At 38.0% G+C, this 13,225-nt stretch overlaps 1 protein-coding gene across 4 annotated transcripts in view; it reads left to right on the forward strand.

Moving 5' to 3' along the window:
* Nucleotides 1–13,225, forward strand: part of PRRG1 (proline rich and Gla domain 1) — a 280,802-nt gene that overhangs the window by 167,405 nt on the left and 100,172 nt on the right. The window contains exon 1 of one of the 4 annotated variants that reach the window (XM_049107731.1): nt 4,745–4,832. The exons of the other annotated variants lie outside the window; for them this stretch is intronic. The gene's annotated coding sequence lies outside the window, so the exon portion shown is untranslated. Of the gene's footprint in view, nt 1–4,744; nt 4,833–13,225 lie in introns of those variants that run through there. 4 annotated transcript variants of the gene reach the window in all.

Below are 13,225 nucleotides of genomic sequence, written 5' to 3' on the forward strand. Positions count from 1 at the left end.
AATGAGAGAGACAGCAGGAGCTGGGGCAGAGGGAGAAGGAGAAGCAGACTTCCCACCAAGCAGGGAGCCCAATGCAGGACCCTGGGATCATGACCTGAGCTGAAGGCAGACTGTTAACTGACTGAGCCACCCAGGCACCCTTTAGAGATCATTTATAATTTACTGAATTTATGTTTGATTCTTTTGAACATCCCGTTGCATTTTTGTTAGTTCTGTACCAGACCACATTCATTACTACCCCTCATCTTACTCTCACATCTCTGAGGTAGATGAATACTTCAGTTGAGTGGGATATAAGGAGGTGTAATTTCTTTCTTTTTTAAAAGGTTTTATTTATTCATGAGAGAGAGAGAGAGACATAGGCAGAGAGAGAAGTAGGCTCCCTGCCCGATGCAGGACTCAATCTCAGGACACTGGGATCATGACCTGAGACAAAGGCAGATGCTCAACCATTGAGCCACCCAGGTGCCCCCAAGGAAGTGTATTTTCTAGAAAATATTCCTCATGTTTCATGATGTCTGGGAGACAGTCTGTTTTAGAATAAGCTGTGTGAGGTATCAGAATTCTGTAATGCTTATATGAAATTTAGTGAAATGCTTTCCAAAGAGAATTTTCAAATTAATAACTAAGATGGTTTATGGAAGGAACTTTCCCTAAGATTGACTTTCCTTGGTAGCTAAAATTGTAGCTAGACATTTCAGAAGCAGCTTCCAAGGAGGTGGATAGATAGTAAGGTAGTTTTCTTAAGTACTTGGATCCAGGTTGCCTCCAGAGGCCTTGAATCCATGAGTTGCAAAATAGACTGATCTGATCTCCTTGGATTTTTGCCAGGTTAGTAATTGCACTGAGATTTTTAATACTCACAAATGACAACATGGTGCTCTTCCTTTAACTTTAAGAGAGGTAATTCCTAGGTGATAAGGAAACAAGAGTAAGTTTTAGTTTGGAAGACTTGGAAGATCAGACTCCTTATAGGCCAAACACAACAGTATATTTAAGCTATAGTTATATAGCCACTGAGTTGTCACTATTTGTTTTATTGAGATAGCCTTGAGAATTTCCATTAGACTGTGAGCAACATGAGGGTAGGTTTTATGTCATTTTGGTAATCATTGAGTACCAGCACAGTGCTTGGCTGTGGTAGTAAAGAATGAGAAGTATACTATATTGCAATGTCCTGAATTTCTTTACTTGTTTTAGCATAGGAAAAGAGGTAGCAGTGTTGGGCAGAAGGCAAGGTGTAGGATATTCTGTCTCTTATGCTCCTAGCAAACAAGTCTTCATATTTCAAGTCTCAAATGTTGCCTTGTCTGTGAAGCCTTCATATCTTTTCTGGATACAATGGACCAGACTACTTTTCCCTTAACGTATCCTTTGCTTCTTTTGCAGCATTGATGACATTTTTATTGCATTTTTGGTATGTATTTGTCTCTTTTTAAAAAATTTTTATTTATTTATGATAGTCACACAGAGAGAGAGAGAGAGAGACAGAGACATAGGCAGAGGGAGAAGCTGGCTCCATGCACCGGGAGCCCAACATGGGATTCGATCCCGGGTCTCCAGGATCGCACCCTGGGCCAAAGGCAGGCGCCAAACCGCTGCGCCACCCAGGGATCCCTATTTGTCTATCATAGTGGAGAACTCAATTACTATTTATCTATTCCTAGCATATTAATAGGAATGAATTTGGCTGCAATTAGCAGGAAATGCAGTTAGTAGAAGTTTAGATAAGGGTATATTTATCCTATAAAATAAGTTTTTGGAGGTAGACAGTTCAAGGGTGGTGTCTTCAAGGGCACATATCTTTCTGTTTTTCTAGCCCACCAGGCTTAGCATATGGTTCTCATTCTCATGTTCGTACAATGGCTATGCTCCACATCTCATGTCTGTATCCCAAGCAAAAGAAAGAGGGCAAATGGCAGAAGGGTTTGCCAGAAGTATGTCCACTTGAAGAAAAGACTTTCCTCTTACATCGTATTAGCTAGATCTGAGTTACATGGCCACACGTAGTTCAAGGGAGTCTGAGAGCTTTTCTAGTACTTATATTGGAGAAAGTCAGGGGGCAAAGGTGTCGTGGATAACCTTTATGTAGGTTAGTCTACAATGCCATACTCAGGATTGGAATCTTTCTCAAAGATGTTTTGGTACATGTCCAATCAATTACGTCACATATTGAACATAATTCAGCAGTAAGCTTACCATCTTAAATATCAAGGAGAAAATCTGTTACTTGCTCTTTCTTCAGACTCTTTGTTATCTATTTTAAAAGTATGGCCTGGCTTGTGGTTTCAAGTTAAACTTACTTTGACCAGTTCCAAAGTGAAGGATATGGTCAGGAAGGGGAATAAACAGTAGTACAAGAGAATGTAGTTCCAGGAACTTGGCCCCAGCAGCGTGGAAACCATTTAATTCTGTGAGTGATGGACTCCATAATCTGCTTCCTAGGATTCTGTAATTTTCTTCTTTTTAGTTGTCCTTCAGCTCTCAATTTCTTCCTCCTTCTGTGAATTGCATTTGATAGAGGGAGAGGCTGCAGCCTTTGTTGTGTCCTTTTATTTAGTGAGTTTATGTAATTTCCTTATCAGCAGTCTCTGGGTGTCCTCTTAAGCTTTAAGAATGAAGTTGAGGGCAGCTGGGAACTGTTAGAACTCTAATCCTTCCTGCTTCCCCCTGCTGTTGTTCTCTGCTGCCTTCTTAGGGTCCTCCTTCCCTTTGAATCATGAATTTACACGTGTGTCCCTTATTGTGTTCTCTAGATAGTTGTGAATTTTAATGTATCTTGATCCATATACAGAACATTTGTTTTCAGCCATAAATTCTCTTCCTACCACAGCAATAGGAAAGCCCTACAGTCATATATATTACACAGATCCCTTTCCTCAGAGACCAGGCTTTCCTTCTACGTAATTGTTCTAGGAAAGCCAGGAGCTTTTCTGCGGGTTTCTGTATTTTTTAGTTACATCTAGGAAATTTATGCCCAATTTGGTAGTAGAGAATTTTTTTTCCTTTCAGAGCCACAAATATAAAGAGATCAAATAAAGACCACACACGTAAAGATCCTACTTCTAAGTTAGTTCTTTTGGTTAGAAGCTTAATTTTTGAAAGAAGATGTTCCTCATGCATGCTTTTGAAATTAAAAACAGAGAGTGCACACACCTATCAGGATAGAGAGCACAAAATTTTCTTATTAAGTAAACTCTATTAAATAAACTTCAGGCTCTACATGGAGCTTGAACTCGCAACCCCCAGATCAAGAGTAGCATGCTCTACTGACTGAGCCAGCCAGGGGCCCCAGAGGGCATAAAATTTTAACTAAAAGCTACAGGTTCATAGAAGGATGGATAGATAGATAGATATAGATAGATGGATAGATGGATGTGTACATACATACACATATATTCAACCTGACTGATGATCAAGGAATTGTAAACTAAAGCAATGAAATACCATTTGTAATTCACGGAATTCACAGATCTGAAAAAATGTTCATACTCATTGTTGACAAGTAGGGAATAGTATTTAAAAGTTTTGTTGTAATTAAGAAAATTAAACATAAAAAAGAGCAACATAATAAAAACTTATATGTCTACCATTATTCTTTTCAAATCTTTAAAAAAAAGACCTAACCCTCCCTAATCTGATTCTTTCTCTTTACTTCACTGTCATTCTCCCTGAAGGCAACATCAGGCAACCACTCTCTGTAAATGAGCACCCTCGGACATTGGTGGTGAAAATGAAACTGCTTCAAACTTTCTGGAAAGCCAATGAGCAATACATATTACCCTAAGAATTTAATTTCAGAAAACAATAAGAGATATGTATACAAATATAGGTAGGTACATTTATCAGCATTATTTACGATAAAGAAATGGAACTATCCTAAATAAACATCAATAGAGGACTAATTAAATCAATGAAAAAAATATATGATAGATTACAAAGCAGCAATGACAATTTATATATGTTCCAAGTTGTTTGCTTTAAGTATACTTCAGTTTGGTGAATAGAAACTATGCTCCATATATGTCATACAGGAATCTGTCATCAATCCAGTGTTAAAAAAGCGTGTAATTCGGCTTCATGTTATGGACAGTTAAAATTAAAAAAGAAAGGTAAAAGTGAAATTGGGAAATTAAGACTGAGTTTATAGTGAAAGGTAGTGAAGTAGGCAGCTGTTGTTTTTAGACTGTTCAGGGGACTCGCTCTTTTAGCCATCAGTTATTGAGTGTTTTCTCTGTGTCAGCTGAGTGCTAGATACTATCATCACTGTAGAAAGGCCAAGTGATGGCCTCATTCCCTCAAGCAGCTTACAATCCGGGAAGAGATAATACACACGTAGAAAACTGGTGAGTAAACAAGGAAGAGTAATATTTGGCAAATGAGTACTACACATTGTCCTCTATAGAAATTTAGAGGAGAGATTGTATCCTCTTAAACTGATAGAGCTATATTTCTAAGGAGGTTGGAATATACTGTCATTAATAATGGCTTTAGGGTAAAAATAAGCCAAAAGGAAGGGACATCATATTTTATTTATTTATTCGTTTATTTATGTTTAATCTCTCTACCCAGCACGGGGCTTGAACTCACCACCAGATATTAAGTGTTCCATGCTCCTCCAGTTGAACCAGCTAGGTTCCTCGTGGGGACGTTATATTTAATATAAGGAGAATGGTATGAACAAAGGCTTGGAAGTGGGAAAGTATATACTATGCATAGAGAGCTAATTTGACTTGTTTTGTAGGACTCTTGTTGGAGTGAAAAAGCAAATAAAAGAGACTACAACTCAACCTAAGATGTCATCCTTGTTTGTCATAGGACCTCTCATTCAGGTTTGCATGCAGTTGTATTTGTGTTTTTTTTTTTAATTTTATTTATTTATTCATGAGAGAGAGAGAGAGAGAGAGAGAGAGGCAGAGACATAGGCTGAGGGAGAAGCAAGCTCCTCAAAGGGAGTCCAATGTGGGACTCTATCCCAGGACCCCAGGGTCACACCCTGAGCCAAAGGCAGACACTCAACTGCTGAGCCATCCAGGCATCTTGTATTTGTTGCTTTTAATTATAAGTTGCATAAACAGCCATTTTAGTATTATAAAGGACTTATAAAATTAAGCTGGTAACTGCAAATTTTACATTCTTGGTTCATTAGGGAAAGTATTAGAGTGAGAATCAGACCTGGAATGTGCTATGGGTTCTACCAAATAATGACAATGTAACCAAACCAAGGCTTGATTTCCTCATCTTTAAGACAGGTATGATATTATTCATCTTACTGGACTCACAGGGTTCCTAATATGCAGATTGAGTAAAATGGCATGAAGATGATTCTTGTTGTAATGCTGGCAGAGCAAAAAAAAAAAAAAAAAAGTTCAGATAAAGCCCCCTCTGTACCCCCTGCTCCATCATCTCAACTCTGATTAAAAGGTGTGTAACTAGGGGAAATAAATGAATGACAGAGGAATTCAAACCCACCTGAAAATTGAGTACTAAAGCAACTGTAATCCAGAAAAGTGACCTCCCTCCCTCCCCCTACTGTACCAGAATATTTACTGTATTGTCTCCAGACAGTTGGACTCTGGTATAAGGATTTAGGGTTACTTTTCAACCATTACTGTAATATAACAAACATCTTTTGTTTGGGCTGCTTGATTACTTATTTGGTAAACCAAGTTGGCAAGCTTTCCATAATATCCTTACAGGGTGTAATTATTAGGGACCCAAGGCTACCCACAGATGAACTGCAGTCCTTCACCCTTAATTATTTAAAATAAAATGATATTCTGAATTCTCTTGGCCCCTGAGGTTGCTTATAAGCATTTCTTTTAGGGCTGCTGCTGTGTTTTGGAGAAGGACCAGCACAGTGAGTCAGATTATGTAGATTTTGTGTATAGAGTGGCCATCATGATGTTTGTCTGGATCAGCTAGATGCAATTTCCTTTGACATAGACATCCCAACTGGACCTGCCTGGTGTGTTTTCAGTTGTATCTAGGCAGTTTTAGGAAGCCATCTGACTGGGTCAGTTTCTAAATATATTATACAAATGTAGGGTACACTGTTTTGGTGCTATCTTGTCATTAGCCTATTTATAACAAAGAAGCTACAAGAAATTGCGCTATAAAAAACCTTATTGTATTTACAATGTGGATGTTGAAGATATTCATTATGTTTCTTCTTTGGAAGATGTTAGGAATAATTTTTCTCTTTAATATCAAAATCGTAAGTAATGAGGCTTCTGGGCAACTGCTTTACTGCTTTGTTTTTATCTTAGGGATACTGTGGCTCATGTAATTTTGTTTTTCTTTTGGCCTTGACTCCTAGGAGGTTTATCTCTTTAACAAAGATTCAACCTAAAAAAAAGATTCAACCTTTCAGCAAGGTTTTTATATACAAAATTGACTCCTTTTTCTCTGAATCTCTTCTTGATTTTTTCCTTTGTTGCATTTTCCTCAAATTCTTTTTTTTTTTAAAGATTTTATTTATTCATGAGAGACACAGAGAGAGAGGCAGCGAGATAGAGAGAAGCAGGCTCCATGCAGGGAGCCCGATGTGGGACTCAATCCCAGGACTCCAGAACCACGCCCTGGGCCAAAGGCAGATGCTTAACCGCTGAGCCATCCAGGGATCCCCTCCTCAAATCCTTTTTATTTTTATTTTTTATTTTTTTTAATAATTTTTTTTAAATTTATTTATGATAGGCACACAGTGAGAGAGAGAGAGGCAGAGACACAGGCAGAGGGAGAAGCAGGCTCCATGCACCGGGAGCCCGACGTGGGATTCGATCCCGGGTCTCCAGGATCGCGCCCTGGGCCAAAGGCAGGCGCCAAACCGCTGCGCCACCCAGGGATCCCCTCAAATCCTTTTTAAACTTAAATTTTATTTTATCTTCTATGACATTTTATATAAATCACCTTTAATTCTTCCAGAACTGGGTAGGGTACGAGTAAATAAAATGAATTTGATACTGAAATGTTAAGTTTAATATATTGAATTGGTATCTGTTTTGCTTCTTTTGTTTATCATGATTTGAACATGACCTTGGGTGCCAAATTAAGTGATGTCCAAAAGTATATAACAATTAAACCTTTAGATAACCTAGCATGAGAGGCAAAGCAAGAAGTGATCATATGCCTACAATAATCCCTGCAAATACCTCAAGGTGTGCCCAAGTTATATCTTGACCCTTTCCTCTTTTTTTTTTTTTTTTTTTTTTTTAAGATTTATTTATTTATTCATGAGAGACACACAGAGAGGCAGAGAGCCCAAAGCGGGACTCGACTCGATCCTGGATCCCTGGATCATGCCCTGAGCTGAAGGCAGATGCTCAACCACTGAGCTACTCAGGCATCTCTTGGCCCTTTCCTCTGAAGCTTCTCCAAGTCTCAGTTCATTTCTCTGGGAAGCCTTTTATGGGAGAGTAAACAAAGTCCCAGAAATGTCTCACAGCTGATTAACAGAACAAAAATTAAGTCCAGTGCATAATCCCTGGTCAGGATCAATTCTCCCATCCAACTCTTTCACTGCCAGACTTTCTCTACCATAGGAAAACTCCAGTTCTTGTACTCTATTTCAGCTAGATATTAAGAAGTAAGCTGATTAAATTAATTTACATATGTGTAAAAAGCTGATAGCTTCCTCTGATTTTCCCAGTAATATATACTTCTTTGCCCCAAAGGCTAAGATAGCTCCATCTCTAGAAGGGTAAATCCAGGTTCTCCCACTTTCTGTCCCAAGGAAATATAAAAAATGAAAATAAGAGTTTATATTTAAATAATACACTACTATATGACAACAAATAATAGAATAAATTCTTAATGGATGCATAATTTTTTATTGGTTGGAAAAAAGTTTATTTCTGAATGATAGTATATTTAGGAAATGGTTAAATTATGAAACATGAATATAATGAAGTTATTAAGAATCATGTTCATGAAGCATTTAATTTTATAGAGATTATTATAATATATGAATAAAACAACTTTGAGATAAAATGGAATATCATATGTGCTTGACTTGTTAAAATACAATATTTTGTTTATTCAATAAATTTTGCATGTCTAGTATGTGTCAAATGTAGTGATGAGTATGGGAATATAGCATCAAACAAGATATACATGATCCTGCCCAGCATTAAACAAAATAGGACATTATTATCAAAGTAAATCTCCCATTGAGGATTGGTGATTTCTAGTCAAATGTGATTAAGCTCATTTTCTAGTTTGTGGACTTTGCAGGACCTTAGTTTCATTTCTCTTCTGCTTTTTGTCTGAGAATTCAGAGCTCTCCAGTTCAATTAGATTGAGCAGTGGAGTTTAAAAGCAGTAGCAACAGACAGTTCAAGCCTAGCATTCCCCATCATCTTTAGATTTTTTTCTCCCCACCTATGTGGTCACTGTTGCCCAAGATCATCCGTGTAATAGCTTCTCATAGGAATCCATTCTTGAGATTTTTGTCTGGGCTGCTCCTATAGGAGAAGATACTAAGTAATAAAGGAAAGAAAAGCATTTCTGTATGGACCTTTTTTTTTTTTTTTTTAACCTTAAAACAAACCCATACTGATGCTTTTATAGAATGTAATTCTATTATTGTGTAGCATTATCAACTTAATTTTGTTCTTGAGACAAATTTCCTTTTAACAATTGAATGATACTTATAGGAAATGGATCTTTACTCAGGAATAGTTTTAATTGAAGAAAGCTATAAATCTAGTAGTTTACTTAACTTCATCCTACAAAATATACCTTCTTTAGAGTTGAGGTTAATGTTTTGTCTGTGTTAAACCATCAAATTTTGGTTCCCTCATATAATATCCTTGAACATAGTCACTACAGTGATGTGTTTTGTTAGTGATACAGCAGTATTACATGTTCTAGGAAGAACTCTTTTTCTAAAGCCTCAGAGCTATACCAGATTTGTTCTATATGCTATTTATGATTATTTTTCAGTGCCATTTTTTGTGAGATGCATACACAATAGGACAGTGAGATTATTAAAAATGTGAGAACCTATATTTTTTTGGTTGAATTGTAAATATTGAGCTCTTGAAGTTATTTGATATATCTGATCTCATTTATTTAAAAAAAAACTGGAATAGTGGAGCTTCTTAGGTGATCACATTTAAAGCACCAGTTTGTTACATTAGAGGCTAAGAGGGGATCCCTGGGTGGCGCAGCAGTTTGGCGCCTGCCTTTGGCCCAGGGCGCGATCCTGGAGACCCGGGATCGAATCCCACATCGGGCTCCCGGTGCATAGAGCCTGCTTCTCCCTCTGCCTGTGTCTCTGCCTCTCTCTCTCTCACTGTGTGCCTATCATAAATTTTTTAAAAAAAATCACATTAAAAAAAAAAACATTAGGGGCTAAGATTCTGTGCTGTGGTATGCCTAAGATAATACAACCAAAGCCACATTGTTTATTCTATTTTTTCACTCACACATAGTGTCCATTATGCATTGATCTTGTCCAGCAATATTAACTTTAACTGATTGTTCTGCTATCTGAAGAATCTTATTAAAATTTAATCAGTAAACTAAAAATAAGCAGCTTATGCCATAGTGCATTCTGGTAACTCATAAAGGAAAAAAAAAAAAGTGAAGCCTAATGTAGCTTGTGAGGTTAAAGGAAGGTGAGTGTATATTTTATTGGCTATTTAGGTTATATATAAATTACCATTTTTCCTCTCTAGAAGTATGATGTAATGGGACCACATTTATAGATGATATACATTTTCATTTGCAGAATATTTACTGTTTTCCCCACACTAGCATTGAACTGCCCTGAATTATATGGCACTATGTAATAGGGTTAAAGTGCATCTGTGCCCCTTGTTTTCCTCAAAAAAAGGTTTTGTAGATAGTGATTATGGCTAGCATGATTTTTTTTTTTTGAAGATTTTGTTTATTTATTCATGGAAGACAGAAAGAGAGAGAGGCAGAGACACAGGCAGAGGGAGAAGCAGGCTCCATGCAGGAGCCCGACGTGGGACTCGATCCTGGGACTCCAGGATCACCCCCTTAGCTGAAGGCAGGCGCTCAACCACCGAGTCACCCAGGCGTCTCTTTTCAATGACTTTTTACAGCTCAAAAGTACTTGCTTTCACAATAATACAAATACCTCATTATTTTAGAAAGCTATCATGGCATTTGCTAATCTTAAAAGCATGTTCAACTTCAGTCATTAGGAAAATGTACAATGCAATACCATTACTACTTAGAATAGCAAAGATGAAAAAGACAATACCAAGAGTTCGTAAGAATGTGGAGCAACTAGAACTCCACTATACTGCTGTAGGGAATGTATACTGGTACAACATTGGGAAAGTGTTTCTCAAGTAATGAATAGAGCTGAATATAGGCATCCCTATGACCCAATAATTCCACTTCCAGGAATATGTACAACAGAAATAGGGATATAGGTTCATAAAAAGACAAGTACAGGAATGTTCACAGCATTGTTTCTAATAAACCTAAACCTACGACCACCCAAGTGTCCATCAAATGATAAAATACATTGTGATGCCGGGTGGCTTAGCGGTTGAGCATCTGCCTTTGGCTCAACACATGATCCTGGGGTCCAGGGATTGTGTCCTATATCAGGCTTCCTGTGGGGTGCCTGTTTCTCCCTCTGCCTATGTCTCTGCCTCTCTCTCTCTGTGTCTCTCATGAATAAATAAATAAAATCTTTTTTAAAAAAATAAAATACATTAATGAGGATATATACCTAATATGGAATCAGTAGTGAGAATGAATGAACTGTAACTATATGCAGCAATTTGGATGAATCTTACTGTTGAGCAAAAGAAACCAGATCCAAGAACATACACTATGATTCCATTCATATGAAGTTCACAAACATGCAAACCTCATTTTATTTATTTATTTGTTTGTTTGTTTATTTAAAAGACCTATTTTAGAGAGAGAAAAAAGCACAAGCAGGAGGGGCAGAAGGAGAGGGAGAGAGAATCTTAAGCAGACTGCACTCAGTGTGGAGCCTGACACAGGACTCGACCCCTGATCCTGAGGTAATGACCTGACCTGAAACCAAGAGTTGGAGGCTTAACCAACTGCTCCACCCAGATACCCCAAACCTTATTTATGATATAAGAAATCAGGCTAGTGGGTACCCTTTTTGGGAGATAGTGACCAGACAGGGAGCACAAGGGGGTCTTTTTTGGAGTGCTGGTAATTTTCTGCTTTGTGTCCTGATGTGGGTACTAGTTACATGGGCATGCTTACTTTATGAAAATTCAATAAGGAATATACTTATGACTTGTGCACTTTTCTGTATGTATGCCATATTTTATTTTTTAAAGATTTTATTTATTCATGAGAGACACAAAGAAAGGCAGAGACATAGGCAGAGGGAGAAGCAAGCTCCCTGTGGGAGCCTGATGTGGGACTTGATCCCATGACCCCAGGATCATGACCTGAGCCAAATGAAGATACTCAACCACGAGCTACCCAGGTACCCCTGTATGCTATATTTTAATAATATTTTATATAAAAGTGACAAATACTATGTTAATTATCTACTGCTACATGACAAATTATACCTAAACCTAGCAGCTTAAAATTATGAACATTTATTATCTTAACATACTTTCTCAGAGTCAGCAGTAGAGGAGCAGATAAGCTGGGTGGTTTTGGGTCAGAGTCTCTTATGAAGTTGCTATTAAGATGGCCTGCAGGCCTGCAGTCATGTGAAGGCTTGAATGGGCCTGGAGGATCTCTTTCAAGGTGGCTCTGTAACCTTTCTGTTGACAGAAGCCTCAGTGAAAGCTCCTTCTAGTACCTTCTTACTCTGTTACCACAGAGTAAGAAAACTCACGGGTAACAGTGTGTATATGTGTATATAAAATGTTTTTATATGTGTTTATATTTAGCAAGTTATATCATGAACACATAATTTTTTTTCTCCACTCACTATATTATGGGCACCTTTTTTTTAAATGATTGGTTCATCTGTAGTTCTATTTCATCCGTTTTGCATATAGCTTTATTGAGGTATAATTAACATGTGAAGTTGACATACATGCACATATTTAAAGTGTACAATTGGATAAGTTTTTGCATATGTATACACTCATGAAATTGTCATCATAGTCAAGGTAATGAGTAATCTATCACTCTAAAAAATTTCCTCATGTCCCTTTATAATAATTCCCCCTTCACCCCTTTTAATGGCTGAAAAGCTTTATTTACATGTGTAAAGTGTCTTTAAAAATCCATACTCACAGAATGGGGAAAATTAACAAGGCAGGAAACCACAAATGTTGGAGAGGATGCGGAGAAAAGGGAACCCTCCTGCACTGTTGGTGGGAATGTGAACTGGTGCAACCACTCTGGAAAACTGTGTGGAGGTTCCTCAAAGAGTTAAAAATAGATCTGCCCTATGACCCAGCAATTGCACTGCTGGGGATTTACCCCAAAGATACAGATGCAGTGAAACGCTGGGACACCAGCACCCCAATGTTTCTAGCAGCAATGTCCACAATAGCCACACTGTGGAAGGAGCCTCGGTGTCCATCGAAAGATGAATGGATAAAGAAGATGTGGTTTATGTATACAATGGAATATTACTCAGCCATTAGAAACGACAAATAGCCACCATTTGCTTCGACGTGGATGGAACTGGAGGGTATTCTGCTGAGTGAAATAAGTCAATCGGAGAACGACAAACATTGTATGGTCTCATTCATTTGGGGAATATAAATAATAGTGAAAGGGAATAAATGGGAAAGGAGAAAAAATGAGTGGGAAATATCAGAAAGGGAGACAGAACATGGAAGATTCCTAACTCTGGGAAACGAACTAGGGGTGGTAGAAGGGGAGGAGGGCGGGGGGTGGGGGTGACTGGGTGGTGGGCACTGAGGTGGGCACTTGATGGGATGAGCACTGGGTGTTATTCCGTATGTGGCAAATTGAACACCAATAAAAAATAAATTTATTATAAAAAAAATAAAAAAAATCCATACTCACATATTTCTCACATATAGATCTAAGTTTTTGTTTGTTTTTTATTTTAAAAAAAAATTTTTAAATTTATTTATTCATGAGAGAACGAGGGAGAGAGAGAGAGAGAGGCAGAGACACAGGAGGAGGGAGAAGCAGGTTCCATGCCGGGAGCCCGGCATGGGACTCAATCCCGGGAATCCAGGATCGCACCCTGGGCCAAAGGCAGGCGCCAAACGGCTGAGCCACCCAGGGATCCCCTAAGTTTTTGTTTAGATTG

This window comes from Canis lupus, chromosome X, assembly GCF_003254725.2.
Source record: "Canis lupus dingo isolate Sandy chromosome X, ASM325472v2, whole genome shotgun sequence".
Taxonomy (NCBI): Eukaryota; Metazoa; Chordata; class Mammalia; order Carnivora; family Canidae; genus Canis; species Canis lupus.